Source organism: Streptopelia decaocto (genome assembly GCF_964273445.1).
Source record: "Streptopelia decaocto genome assembly, chromosome: 3".
In the NCBI taxonomy this organism is placed as follows: domain Eukaryota; kingdom Metazoa; phylum Chordata; class Aves; order Columbiformes; family Columbidae; genus Streptopelia; species Streptopelia decaocto.
Window position 1 is genome coordinate 53,743,337 of NC_138656.1, and position 14,938 is coordinate 53,758,274.

Sequence of the window (14,938 nt, forward strand, 5' to 3'; positions counted from 1 at the left end):
AAATTGTTTTACTCTTTTTTTAAAGCATGACTGTTCCTTACAGGCAGTGATTGTCCTTGTTCACAATCAACACCTGAATGTCACCTTGTGAAAACATGAGTGTTTTTTGGGAAAAAAAAAAAAAAAAGAAAAAGGTTCTAATATTGAATAACATTTCTGGGATCTTTCTTCCTTTAACCATATGGACGATTTTTCTGTGCATCCAAGGACCCTCATTGTCTGAGGTTTACCAGACAAATGGGCTTGAAATCAGGTGCAACGTGGTGAGTTGCATCACAACCCAGATAATTAAAGGAATAAGTAGCACATATTGTTGGAGCTCGGAGCTGTGGCAAAGTGTTCGTCTCCTCCTGCTGCATAGATGGGTGAACTGGCAGTGGTTTCAGTACGTCCTTGAAAACAGCCTCAAGCTATTGCAGCTCACCTGGTGTTTCACTGGCAATCCGGCTGGCTGTGACATAAGGCTGGGAAGAACCACTCCTGGAATGTCAGCATTTTACCCACTCCATCATCTTCCTTTCCAGTGAGGTGAGCCACAACCTAACTGATTCTGCTATAAAGTAATTTTTCTTTTTTAATCTTAGCGATTCAGACTGCAAGGTTTGAGGACCCTGTTACACTGGTGTATATGTTTGTCTCTTCTGTAACTTGGAACTCACCTATATGATTGAGTGCAAGACTCCCATAAGCTAGCTGGGCTGTAGTAACTATCTAAGTGCACTGCTCTCAGCTTGGAGAAAATAGCGGGTTGTCAGTATTTAGCTTCTTTGCAAACAGTGCTGCTACCTTGTGTTTGATAGAGATAACTGTGCCCGAGAATAAGCTACTGAGTCTGAGCTGGTGTACAGGGATGTATTAAGCCATAGTTTATCAGCTGTGTATTTGAGCACTTCTTACCATATGAATTTATGCTAGTACAATAAAAACAAAGCAGCTTCTGGGTGTAAGGAAGCCTTAATGTGCTGCTGTGTCTCTCGGATGAACAGAAGCATGCAACCACAACGACAGTTTGTGTGGCTTTTTGTGTGTGTGTGTGTGTGTGTGTGTGTGTGTCTCAGATACAGCACTTCAAAGACCTTTAAGCAAGTAGATGTGCAGTCAGCATCTGGTTGATTCATTTCCCTAATTGCTACAGAGGTCTCACAGAGTTATGAAAAAAGAAACTTGAGAAAGTACCCAGCTTGTATCCCATGGCAGGATCAGCCCTACCTGGATGTTAGGTACTCCCAGAACATGAATCCACAGCACTAATCTACCGCTCCCAGCAAAACACTTGAAAGAAATAAGAACTCAAAATCTGATTCTGCCAGCATATACAAGTGCTAGGAAAGGTTTTTCTAGAAGGTGTCAGTCTTGGCTTTATTTTCCTGTCACTGATCAGACCTCACAGTATCACAGTATCACAGTATGTTTGGGATTGGAAGGGACCTCAAAAGATCATCTAGTCCAATCCCCCTGCTGGAGCAGGAACGCCTAGGTGAGGTCACACAGGAACATGTCCAGGCGGGTTTTGAATGTCTCCAGAGAAGGAGACTCCACAACTTCCCTGGGCAGCCTGTTCCAGTGCTCTGTCACCCTCACTGAGAAGAAGTTTCTTCTCAAATTTAAGTGGAACCTCTTGTGTTCCAGCTTGATCCCATTACCCCTTGTCCTATCATTGTTTGCCATGGACATCATTAAGAAGAGACTGGCTGCTGTCTGGTTTTTGAAGATTTCCACCCACCTAAGCTTAGTAACCTGTTCTGCTTTTGCAGAACAGACATAGTGTTCATGACTTGTAAGTCCCAAGGTATTTCATTATTTTGTTTGTGAACATTACCTATTATGAGGCATCGAAGGCGGCTATAACCTCTCAGCCAAGTCTTTGGCCACATGGATAGAACTCCCTTATGCTTGTGAAGTGTAAATAATGAGAACACTTAATAGCATGAAAGCTGAGCAACAAGTCCAGTCAATTTTAAGATGGAAGAGAGTCCTTGAAGCTTGAATCAGCACAACAGGAAGTTACCAGTTAGACATCGCATCCCATTCCGGGTTGTGTGTATGTGTGTGTGTGCTATCGCTATTGACCTACAAGACTGGAACTGCGTTGACCTAGTTCTGGTAGAACACAGACAGCGAAGGCAGTCCATGACTCAGGTAATGCAGTCTAAGACATGGGAAAACAATACTGGTCAGTGAGATGGCTAATGACCATAACCTCAAGGCATCAGTTACCAAGTTTTTTGAGGTAGCATTGAGGGAGTAGGTGTTTGAAGGTTTTATAAGAGGAGAACTATGAAAGGCTTGCAGTTATTTATGAGAAGTTGTTCTGAGTAAGTAAGTTCTTGTAACTGATATAATTAGTGACTCAGTGGGAAAGGGTGAGGTTGGAGTCAGACAGTTTTGCCTTAGAATGTAACTGTGTTGGTGGAGCTATCCTAAGGAATACCTCTTGCAAACACCAAATTCAAAATATGTATATTGAGAGTAGAGTAGACACAAGTGCAGCTGGGGAGACCCATGACAGTCACAGATGTGCTTCAAAGAGAGGATCTGCTTTACAGGCTGACTTATTTTCTATTTGATATGCAGCAGGGACACTGGTTTGTAGATTATGCACTGGATTTTAATGAAGCCTTTGTGTCATTGCTTTTGTAGTGCAAATGGTTCAAATGTCACAAGGCTTTTAGCATTTTCAAATTGTTCCTTTCGCTCGCTCACAGGATGACAACAATTAATGCAGCTTGCAGAAGGCTGTCGTAGCCAGTTCTCTGTGTGGCCAATGCCAAGGTACCACTCTTTGATAAAGAGAAATGTGTTCCCTGACAGTTTGCTGTGCAAGACATCTCTATGAAAGTAGTACTACCAGGTGGAAGGGGTAACAAAAACTTCCTGGCTTTACCTTCCAGGAACAAATAAGTATGACATGTGATCTAAGTCTCATGCAGCAACTGTTCCTGGTGATGCAAGATAATCTATAAATCTGTTACGACTTCTTGTATTGTATAAGCAACTTACTCAATGTTCACGTAAGCCACTTCTTTTCTGACATGGTGACCTAAAAGAATAGCTTTAAAAAGACAGAACTATATTTTAGTAGCCAGAAAACAAAAGAGGCAATGGGAAATACCGAATTATGAAAGTACTGTCCCTGCAAGATTTACATGCCTGCTGCCATCTCAAAGTTTAGCCGGGGTTGATGATATACAGCACCTGCCTGCATGAAGTTAATGAGAGTGTAATGATTTCAGTGTGAAAGGCTTTTTGTGGTGAAGAGGAGTTTAGAGGTAGGAGTGTGAAATGTTTTAACAAGGGTACTTTTGGCATTGCAGCATTAATTATTAATACTCAATACTGTTGTGATCACCCCTTTTTCAATCTGAAGATCTTAGGCCACTTTCGACAATAGTGTAACCTCTGTGTACCAGTAAATTTCTTCTTTGAGTTTTACAACTGAGGAAAGAAGAAATGGAGGGAGACAAGCTGCAACTGCTAGGCAATCTACAAATGTCCATACAAAGGGGTGAAAGAGTTGAGCTTTCTTGCACTGCCATAGGAGTGTGGGTTTGGGACTGGCCATTCTGTTTGTTCCTGTTTATGAGCTGGGATGCATTACATTCAGAGCTGACTTAACGCCCTGGTTTCAGCTGGGATAGAACTAATTTTATTCCTAGTAGCTGTTAATAGTGCTGTGGTTTGGATTTAGTATGAGAATAATGTTGATAACACACTGATGTTTTAATTGTTGCTAAGTAGTCAAGGACTTCCCAGCTTCTCGTGCAGTGCAGGGTGGGGGGGACACAGCTGGGAAAGCTGATCCAAGCTGACCGAAGAGATATTCCATACCATATGATGTTGTGCTCAGTATAAATCTGAGTGAAGAAGAAGGAAGGAGGGGACTTTCAGGGTGATGCCATTTGTCTCCCCAAGTAACTGTTATGTGTGATGGAGCCTGGCTTTTCTGGAGATGGCTGAACACCTCCCTGCCCATGGGAAGTGGTGAATGAATCCCACATTTTGTTTTGCTTTTGTGCGTGGCTTTTGCTTTACCTGTTAAACTGTTTCTACATCAACCCTCGAGTTTTCACACTTTTATGATTCTCTCCTCCATCCCACCAAGGGGGAATGAGTGAACAGCTGTACGGTGCTTAGTTACCACCTGGGATGAAAACACAAAACTTAATTTGAGATTATGTGGCTATTGAAAAATCTGTGTCACCCCTGAGATTATGTGTAAAGGGTGCTAATGAGTGATGACTTAGCTACTGCCAAACAGGACAGTTGTGCCACAACTCCTATTTGGTATAGGGCCTTTTATTTCTTAGTGCTTATTATGCTTAATACCATACAGCAGCTCATTCTCAAAATTTGGTCTTCACTTCCCTTTTTGCTGGAAAATGGAGATGAGGCATACAGTGAGAGTAGAATGATTTTAAAGTCACTGAAATATTGGTTAAAGATAAAAGGTGGTATAATCAATAAGCAGGGTGTCGGACAGTTATACATGGCTTTATAAATTTAAGTATTAAGTAATAAGGTATTCTACACAGTTTTGCAAAATGGTATAAAGAACATCCTCAACTTTAAACTAGGATGAATTATCAATTAACTTCAGTAGTAGCTGGTCCTGCAAAGAGAAAGAAAACAAACTTCAAAATGAAGCATTGAAATATTTATAAATACACTATCTATTTAGAAATCAAAAGCCACTGGAGATACTGACTCACTTTGATTAACTGAATTTTTGAGAAAGCATGAAAAGATTTGTGATTATTTCCTTTTACTGCTTTGGAGACCAAAGGAGTATATGCAAGTGTAATCACTTGAAAGAGATTTGGGATCTGTTTCATGCTGAACTGTATTTCATGCTGTCCTTGAAATGAGAAATTGTATTTCCAAGCTGTCTGCTAGCTAGGACGTCAAGCCAACAACTGATCAGCTGTAGGTAGGATTCAAGACTGTTTCAATTTAAGGGTGTGTTATGAGTTGAACAGGACTCAGTAACTCACTTCTGTAGCTCACTGAGATCTGAGAGACAAAAATATCGCACAAGCTTTAAATGCATTGCATCTTAGGTGTCTCGCTTTGCTACAATAGCACCATAAATGAAAGGTGGTCAATGGATAGCATTGTACCAGACAGGGAGATTTCTTCTTGTGACTGCTAAGTATGTGTAAATGTCTATGTACAAAAGGTATATGTATAGATAAAAAGCATAGGTGAAGAATGTGGCACAGCAGACTTGTTCTTGCCCCACGTGATACAGATTGGTACTTCATAACTGGTTGTAATTTGGCCACTTCCTCAGGAAGGAAATCTTAGGCAAACACCAGACATTGCTGGTTTTGTAAACTGAGGAATTAAGTCTAGGAAAAAAACTCTAAGGAAAGAAGGACTCTTAAAAAGTGTCTTGCTTCTCACCATAAGGTAGGAACATTTTAAGATCACCTTTAACTACTGCTTCTCCCTGCTACCTGGTGCCCCTTGAGTGCATTCATGATGAATGAATAGTGGCAAAATAATAGCTGCTACTTGTTCATCCATTTTCTTGTGTCAACTTCCTCAGGCTCTTTTCTGTCCTTAATTTCTTTTTTTGTCACTTTAAACTGTATTTTTGCTATAGGTACTTTTTGAGCTTTGGGCCTGGTGTTCCACTTCTCTTTAATAGAAACACAAAATATCACAGTAGCGTTAGATACAAACCAAATGGTACTGAACATCTCATGAGTTTGATTACTTCAGAGTTTTGGAAGCTCTAAGACAACTTGTACTCTGTCTTCAGTACCTGGAGTTCAACTTGGCATCCCAGAGTGAGAAACATGCTGTGATTGCATCCATGTTGTTTGTATGCTCACAGGCCTGACTTTTCCCTGCCTGAAGATCACGTCGTTTTGCTACTGACTAGATTCAGAACAAGACCTGACGTAAGCAATATAGGCAGATGTTTTCATCCTAACCTTCAAGCCGGTGTGTCTCTCTCTCTATAGCCGCTATTCTGTAGTATCAAACAATACCTGAGTATTTACTGTGAAGAGGACCTGAGCTATAGCATGGTTCTCAGGTTTTGTGTGGAGGTTCTTAACACAGATCTTAGCTCTTTGCATTACGTAAGGCAGCACTTTACGTCTTATCAGCCTTTGCTATACAGCAGTCTGCCATGTGTGGTTTTAATAATAGAGTAGAAATATCAGCTTTTCAAGTCTATGGTCACCCCACAGAGGTAAATGGCCTAGCCTTCCCGTACTTAATATGACCAACGTGTAAGCCATTTCTGGATATATCAACGCCATTAGCAAAGCTGTTGAGAGTTTCCTATGTGTAACTTATTTCTATTTGAAGGGTATGTAACTTTACACTTGATGTACATGTGCAGAAATATTTGACAGAAACAAGTGTGAGTACTATGCAAAGTGTGTTGAGTTGGCAGAAGAGCTAGGAAAATGCAAGCACAGGTCACTAGCAGGATCTCCATTTTTGCATGCTTATATTTACTGAGATTTTTTCTTTGTGTCAGTACAGCACCTGAAGTCCTTTCAGATATGTAAAAAAAGCAATCCTCACTCCAAAGTTTGTGTCTTTCTTTCATAATAATTTGTTATATTATCTGTTTATAATTAGGTGACAAAACACAGGTATGAATGAGATAATAAACAAAGGTTACAGCAAACTGCTGTCAACAGTTATCTATTTTAACTGCCAGCAGGAAATCTGGCAGGTATCTCCTTTCCTGCAAATTGAAGTGAGGAGCTCTATCTATGAATATTACCTTCCCGTTTCATTTAGTAAATTGTTGATGAAGAAATTGCAAAGTTCAATAATGTAATTATTTGGAATTAGTAGGAATTTCTTTAGCACATAATTGATATTCTGTGGATCATTTGATTAGAAGCTGAAAACAGTCTGTAATTGATGCTGTAATTAGCTAGCAGAGTGCTCACTCCAAATGAGACTGCAGTGTTATAAATTTGGGTAGACTAATTATCCAACCAGAATACAGAGCAATGCAGCTTGACTTCTAACTACCTTACACTGAACGAATGTCTTGTAATAGAAGACTATATGTTCACCTGCAGGAATCAAACATAGAAGACTTGCAACTAGGCCTGGATCATAAATTGCCTCAGAATTCACTTTTAATTTTGTACTGATGTCTGTGGGTTCCTGCTTTGTGTCTTTGCATCTCCGTGGCTGGTCAGGGCAGAGTGGACTAACTGTGATCAGTGTATGAAAATCAGCTTGGAGGGTAGCCACAAAGGGTGGAAGACCCTCTGAACAAATGCCTGTTACCTGTCGGATGTTCCTTCAGAGTGTGAACGTCTCCCTTGGCTGAAGGCTGTGTATTTTCACCTGCACAATCATGCAGCAGATCTGTCTGGTGGGAGAGATGTGTTTCCCTTCTGCCCCTTAGATCCAGGAAAGCAGAGTCCTCCTGTGAGATGTTGAATGGGGAAATACTATTTACTGCATGGATTATTCAGGGTCAACTGTTGCCTGCAAGCTAGTGTCCCTTCTCAGAGTTAAGATAACTTTTGTAAGAAGAAGTAAATAATGTTTTACATAACCTTTCTTTTCTTCAGTTGGTTTATGAGCTGTGTAACTACTCTGGCACATGTTACACTCTCCTAGGGCTGGATACATAAATGCAAAAAAAAAAAGTAAAAGGGAGGATTTTTCAGTTGTATCGTTTACCTTCTCAGGGTAAGTCTAGTCATATGAAATGGGGTCTTCCTTCATCTTTTGTAGACACAATGATCTCTTTATCTCCAGCAGCTTCTATCATAGTTGGCAAGAAAATACTTTAAGTGCTCCACTACATCCACTGACATTTTCTGAGGACCACTAGATGGCACAAGAACACTACGTAGGAACAGAGGACTTTTGCCTGTAAATGAGTTTGCTCGTTAAACCCACTTAATTCCCGTTACCTTTAACCGTATTATTTTACCCAAACCACAGATCTAGGAATATACATCTGAGAATAAAAACCTAGAGTTTTGTCTGTGATCAAAAAGGGACCACACAGAAAGTCCAAATTTGGTATCTGCTGAAATAGCTGAAGAGTTGACTCTAAATGCAAAGAGAGTCACCTCACCCAAGTTGTGATACACATAGGTAAGTGGGGGTTTTCTTCATTGGAGAAGGGACCCAGCTTTATCTAGTCACCTAGTCACATATTGCCATATGCTTTGTAGTGATACAGACACAAAGAAAATGGTCGCTAATTTCCAGTCATTTTCTTTCGTTAAGTTAATTCCCTGTGTATTCTCCTTCCTCCCTTGTGGGTCTTCATACTCATACCTAGAGCTCTGCAGTCCCAGCAAGCCAGCAGCTAAGGCACAGCACACAGGGGCTTTGCTGCCAAGGAGCTGATCCAGCTCCATTCTACTCAAAGGCTCTCACTTTCTCATGTGAAACACAGGGTGTGGTTTGCCCTCTGGGTAAGATGTGTAGGTGTTTAATTTCTGATCTTTGTCTGGGAGAAGAGGGAGATTACTCCAAAGGAGTTTCTTTTCAGATATTGATAAGTCATGAGTGAATTATGCAACACAAGACTGAGAAGAGCTGTGGAGAAAAAGCTCTCCCTCCCTCTTCCCTCATATTGTATCTGAAGTAAATATTAATTTACTCTCTACTGAAGGGATTTTGGAATGAGTTATATATGAAAACTAGAACTCTATTTCCATAAGCAGTGTGAGAATTAAGCCTGGGGCTTTAAATAACTTTGGAAGTAAGTACAAGTCAACTTGTGATGTGGACTGGTGGCCATAGAAGCCTCATGGGAGCATAGAAGGGCAACAAGGCCTGGAAGTGAAACACAGACTTGAAGGCATGTCTGTAATGGTGTGTTCAGGCTAGGTCTGTTGTTGTGTTACAACAAAGAAATTGCATACTGGGGGAAGGTAGGCTTGGATTTGCCTACAGGTGCAGAGGAGTTACTTGGTTGCCCAAGCAGCAAGTCAGATGCTAACATCAAATGAAAGAGCATCTGGTGTGTTCCCTTTACTGGAGATTCAACCAGGTAGTTAAGGCACAAGACTGGCACTCCTGCCCATATAATATTGGGCAAACCACTTAACATGTTTTTTTCTCTTTATCTGTCAGTGCATGAACAGTGGGGCTTATGATGATAATCTACAAAGGAAATGAAGGGTGAAAATTAGTAGAGCAGCCCATGATAATCTCAATTTTGCTGCCTACATCAGTTTTCCAGATTTCATATTCAGCTTATCTGTGATTAAACCTCATCTGTGTGTGATCATTAATGTATTCTTCCCATAACAGTCATGGATGTTGAATGGATACCGGGAAAGTAGGAGACTGAGAAAGAATAGGTAAACACCACAAAAATATTTTAACACTGGACAGACTGGCAGCAGTGAACTTTGTGCACTTGGGGAAGCAAAGAATGTAGGCTTGAACTTGGCTTCTGCTTTCATCATTTCATTTCCTCCTAAGGAGATGCCAGATGTCTACTTGAAAATGGAAAGTATTCCCAGACAGGGTTTTCTATTCTGTGCCTCTGTACTCACAAAGAAGAAAATAACTTCTTACAAAGGCCGGGCACTAGCTGGAATACACAGTGTGTTTTTTTTAAAGATGGATTCATATGCGCATGAAGGCTGCTTACTATGTTGTTTTTATAATGCTTAGATAAATATCACTGAAGTTTCTCCCATTAATGTGATTAATTTGTACTTCCCTGTTGTGTAACCTAACATACACTGCAGTGTACTTGTGTCACTAGAAGCAATACAGAGCAGTTGATGGAGAAATAGTAGACTTAGGCAAAGAGTAAAGCACCTTTCATTTTTACCATGAAAGAGTTGCTAAAGGGAAAAATTAGAGCAGAGGGAGCACTGAGAATTTGACAAGTAAAGAGTCTTACAAATTCATGGCATATGTGGGAGAGAACAGTTTCTGTTTTGCTGCTCTGCATTCCCTGAGAGAAAGTTCTGCAGCAATCTTACAGGCTATTCTTTGGGGTTTTAATAAATCTCAGCAATATGAAATTATTAGCTGTATGGCCCCAGTATAGAAGCTCCTCATTAATAACTTCCAATTTGGAAAGTGTCTCAGTATCAGGCACTCTATCAAAGCCTGTGGTGGTGCAAGGCAGAAGGAACAAGTTCTCCAACCTGAAGAGAGAAAAGGGTTCGCTCAAAGGAGGAAATAAAGCACTGATCCCACAGTCTTAAGGCTAAACTCCCATGAAAGGCTGAAGCGTTGATTATTTTTAGTGGGAGAGAACCTAGGGGGAGAACCTGGATGAAACTATTGTTAGGAGTAGAGCAGAATTCTCCTGCAGCACTTTCCTTTCCACCTGCATCCTGATGTGAAATAAAAAGTGTGTGTGTGGCAGAGGGGAATGTGGAGGAGGGAAAAGCTGCACTTGGAGAGCTGAAGTGGCAGCAGTTAGCAATGGAGTCACTCTTTCCTGTCACTGCTTTTACCCTTTTAGTTTCTATCATGCTGTTTTCTTTCTGTTAATCCCCAGGATAGCTTCTGAGAGTTGTTTATCATCCTGGGGCAAAATGTTCCAGCCTCCTCTCACCACTCTTTCTTCCTGCACACAGTGGTGCTGATATGTGTAAGTGTCCAGAAGAGCCTGAAGACAGAGTGGGAGGATATTTTCTCCTTTTTGTAAGCTCTCTGGGCCCATTATTCTTGCTCAGCACTGTGCTAGTTCCCTCTGCTTTCTCTCAGGCAGCCAGACTGTGAGAAGCAGCAGTGTCTTGCTGCAGCAAACAAGATGCTGCACAGCTGCCAAGGGATTCATCCAGGCTGGGCCAGGTGCTGTCTAACCTTCTCTTTTGGAGCACATGTTTAAACATTGTTCAAAGGAGCCTGGTCACTGTGGGATGGCATGGGTGGGTTGGGCAGGACAGAGCATTCAAGACTGCCCTTTGTGGGCTGTGTTTTCACCAATTTCCTGGCTCTGCTGCATGACTTATCTCCCAGAGAGCAGGAAGAGAAAGGTGGGAGAGCATGTTTGCCCCAGGGAGAGAGGGTATTTGTGAGGGCAGCTGGAGCTTCAGCCAGTCAGGTATTGTGGCAACAGAAGCTGGCTCTTCTCTGGAGAAAGAGTGTGAATGTGAGAGATGCCTTCAGAGACTGGGAATTACGTTATCTTCTCTCCTCCCTTTCTGTTAAATCATTTAGGTCACAACCATTTACAGAAGAAAATCTTTTTGGTGGCAGTCCTTCACAGAACACTCCCATTTAGTGTCCCTTTAGTCCTAGGACCAAGCCCGAGTTTCTCATTGCCCTACAGGTTCTCTAGCTTACGGACTTTGAGTCCAGAAACAGAGGCTTGTCCATAAAACAGTACTATGTATTTCCTCAGAAGTAGAGGAGGAACCAAAGAAATATAAAACCAGACAAACCTTGTCTTCTTTAGAAGCCTACCAGCTCATAAATGGAGGCCACTGGGACCGTCAACTAAGGGAAGGTAGGACCAAAACCCTTCTCTCTTAACAGTCTGAATACTCCAGAAAGCATGCCTTTAAACCTACTCAGATGGTTTGTCCTCTGCAAGTTTTTCCTGCTTCTTACATAGCAGATCATCCTGACTTTAGGAAGCTCTTGTACAGTTGTGTGAAAGTGTTTCTTGCCTTACCATAGGGTACTCCCCCTCCTACTTTATCATCTGCAAGGAGAAGTGAGTTCCCTCTGGGGCCTCTGAAGTGCCTCCTGAAGGGTCCAGTGGCCCTACATATCTCCAGGACATGTAGGTAAATGGCTGAGCTATATGAAACCCAACTGTGCTCTTCCCTTCCTGATGCAGGCAGTGTGTTTTTCAGTTTAATCTCATGTTTTTGTACAGTAAATTGCCTTCCAGTAATCAAACAAACGTTTAAGAGATTATACACACAATTACAGGCATCGCAAAATCCGTCACAGATGTCCTTGGGGTTTTGTATGCCTGAGGGAAAGCCTGGGCTTTTAAAGATGGAAGAAGCAGGAGAGATGAAAGAGGCAAGTTGCTTTCACAGAAATATGGGAATTATCAGGCTGAGCCAGACTTAGACTGTGTAGTCTGGCTCGGCTACACGAAGCATACTACAAGGGGGCTCGGCTACACGAAGCATACTACAAGGGGGCTCTGATTATCATTGTTTGCACCCACTGGTGGAGGGCATGCCTTCAGTCATGTAGGCTGCTCGTATCTGCAGAGCCAAACCATCTCCCTTTGGAGCTGGAATCCCTGCAAGCAGAACTAGATCTTAATTACTCTGGCTGTTCCTCCTGGGAAGGGATCCACACACCACTGTCTGATATCAGCCTGTACTAAAGGAGGAGCAGGGAAAGAGGAGCTGTTGCATTACTGTGGAACAGCTGCATTTTGGGATCAGTGCCAAGAGTGGGGGAAGAAAACTTCTGGAGGCCTGAAGAGATAGAGGAAGGCAGATCCCTCCAGCTCTGAGACCGACACTGTGTGTGGGCAGGGGCTGGGACGCTGTGTGGGAAAGTTTTGCTGTTTCAGTAGAAGGGAAGTTTCCCTCTGGGTCTTCATGCAAACCAGTTCCCCTAAATCCCAGGCTTTATCACAGATCTAGGCTAGTACCACAGGATGGGCTGCAGAGCTACAGCCTCCACCCTTTTCCACCCCCTGGCAATAGATACTGGTAACCTCTGGAGTTAAAGACTCTTTTGGCATAGAGGGTCTGGGATCCAAAACCAGCAGTGGGGCCATCTGAGCCTGGCCTTGGCAGCATGAGGCAGTGCGGTGTAGGAAGCCTGTGCTCTGGGCAAAGAACATGGCCAGGCTGTGTAATGGCGCTGCCACAGCTCTGAGCCTTGCCTGGCTTACTCTTCATTGGATGCGAGATGAGGGTGCTCCAGCAGGGCAGGCAAACATACGGTTCAGTAATGCTGACAGCCAGAAACTTTTCTCAAGGAGCTGACTGCTTAATAAGAAACCTTGTGCATAAAGACCGTGATGTTTTGGGTTGGTTTGGTTTGGTTTTTTTACCTCTCGGTCTTTGAATCTAGGAAGACGCTTTGCAACTCTGCAGACATGCCTGTGCTTCCAGTGACTTCATTTGGGGAGCACCTGGGGGGAGCTGTAAAGTGCAAGTCAGGATGACAGCATCTTTTGTAAATACAACAGGATTTCCTGAGATTATGTTTGAATGCTTGGTCCTCTTAGGGAGGAGGAGAATGTATTTGGTCTCTGACAAAGCCATGAGAAGGCTTTCTGTATTATGTAATTTATAAGGCCACAGGCTATACTCCAGCCAGCAACCTGCTTCAAATAGAATGACTTGAGGATGTCCATCTGGCTCTGCTTAGTAAATCCAAATTACATGGGATACAGTTACATTAAAACATTTAGCCAGTCTCAACCCGTGTTTCTGTCATTCTCTTTTTGTAAGTATTAAAAAAATGTAGTGCAAACCAGATAGCTATGTGTTACTTGCAGGAATGTGTCATAGGATTACTTGTGACTGATCTAAGGGCTTTTCTAATGGCTCACAGCTTTCTGGTTTATTCTTCATGAAGTTTTCTTAATTTTTTGTATTTAAAATTTATTCTGACTGACTGAACAGGAGAGAAGGGGAGAATAAATACATTATAATGAATGATATAATTAATATGAAGCTACTTTGGCAAAACAATTTCATTTTCATGAATCTCATTGTTAGTTGAATGTATTCAATAGTTAGTGTGCGTCTTTTTTGAGGGCAAGAGCTTCTCCTGAAATTAAAGCCATTTTTTATGAGCATAATGCTTAGCTTTTGTTGAGTGGGAGTGGACCAGGTAAATCATGCCATTCTAGCCCTATTTGGTATGTGCAAGCTTTCTAACATACACTTTAAGCATCATATCTGCAAATAACTTGTGTGGCTTTAAGCTTTAGTATGCAGTCAGTCTGGCAGCATTTGAGTGGACTGTCAGTGAAGTGTAAGCAGGAAAGGACACATCATTTTGATTTTGCCCTGTCTGGTGGTGGAAACAGTCTTTGTGGTGTTTGTCCAGTTGCACTACTGAATCCAGTCACTGCAACGACTCCTAGACATTTCCATTAGTTGGGACAAATGCGCATTATTGCTGAAATTCTGATAAGGGGTTTTAGGAAAAAATATGTTGTAAAGAATAAATATCTTTTGGACCAGTGACTGTTGTTCCAGTGCTTTGTGGCATAGTTGCCAGTAGCATGCTCAAGTCTGTGCTGTTAGGGACCAGGAGCTGGGAGGTAATCAGATTCTGTAGCGTTGCGTATCATATTATTGGAAATCTGTCCTTCCTAGCATATACACTGTCCAAGTCTAAGCAAAGCAATTGACTTGATCTGCTGAGGTTATTCTGCTTCTAAATTGGATGGACTGAAGTGTCCCGAGGATGTGCTTGACGTGATTTTTTGTTTTAAACAGTCATTGGATTTCAGCAAATATCAGAGAATTTTGGGGTAGCAGACAGCTCCTTTCCTGTCTGACCTGTATCTTTTCTGGCATGGTATGAGATATAATCTTCTTTTCCAGTGTTGTGAAAGGAAGTATATCTTGGTCGAGATTAGTATTGGCAGGAGATAACATTTGCCTGGGAACCAAAGTGTATTGTTCTAGCACAATATACTGTAATTTAAATAATTCACAATGCAATTTCTTCTATGGGTCCAATCTGTAAACTAAACTAGAAACTGGCATTTTAGCTGGGTGCACTCACTTTCAAAGTACTGAATACTGCACGTAACATCAGCAAGAATTATCATTTTCTTGCATCGTGTAATTTTAATAACAAGTGGTGTTACATCTTTTTCCTTCTCCATCTGAATAATGTCTCTGACTTTTTTCTTTCTCACTCTGGAAAAATACTGTAATACTGTCACGTTCAATACACCTGTCTCAGCTTATCTGGTTTCACTATGCTATTGCTAGGCGGATGAATGAGTTAAAGTTTTATCTTCTGAGACAGAAGCTCACTGCTGCAGATTGTGAAGAAAGAAAGGTGAATG